Source organism: Diadema antillarum, unplaced genomic scaffold (assembly GCF_040938485.1).
Source record: "Diadema antillarum isolate AM-2024a unplaced genomic scaffold, OU_Dant_1.0 scf00000200, whole genome shotgun sequence".
Classification (NCBI taxonomy): domain Eukaryota; kingdom Metazoa; phylum Echinodermata; class Echinoidea; order Diadematoida; family Diadematidae; genus Diadema; species Diadema antillarum.
In genome coordinates, this window is record NW_027271089.1 from 96,760 (window position 1) to 97,500 (window position 741).

Below are 741 nucleotides of genomic sequence, written 5' to 3' on the forward strand. Positions count from 1 at the left end.
TTGTTGGCTCTTATCCGTTGCAATACCCAAACCAATTCCATATTCTATTATTCCAGCAAGCATGTGAGGATTATGGTGAAAAATTAAGCATAAGGCTGGTATCATCAGCAAAATGTGCAAAGGGCATCATGTCCGAAGATTACTAGTGAATTACTGGAATCGTTTATGAATGAAATGAATAAAATCGGGCCTAATATGCCCACTTTGATAGGAACGATGACAATATAGGCACAGGGAAAGATGGGAAAGAACGTGTTTGCTACGGGTTAACCCTTTCTGTGCCAGGGACTTTGGACAGTGTGCACACTGCTTTGTACTTGTTTTTTTCATGTCAATTAGCACCCAAAGGGTTAGAGGGCCAAGCGTTGATTCGTATTCAGGTTTTCCTAGTCCAGCGTTTGGAGTTTTACCCTCTGTACAGTATGTCCAAAAAAACAACAACAACAAACAAACACCAAAATACAACGGGACCCTCCGCAACGATTAAAAAAAAATGTGAATCAATCCAAACATAATTTTAGGGTACGAACTATAACTTATTACCCACATCTTACAGAAAACTCCATCCGATTTGCTTCCGTGGTCGAAGAGAAATGAGGATTTTTGTAGAGCATGTCAGGAATCCCTTCCCTCCAGGTTCGGCCCATTGTGTTCACACATTAATATGCAGTTCCAAGAGCATACAAGTGCTAAACTTGGAAGAATGACATCCATGACATGCTTTACAACAATCCACATTTC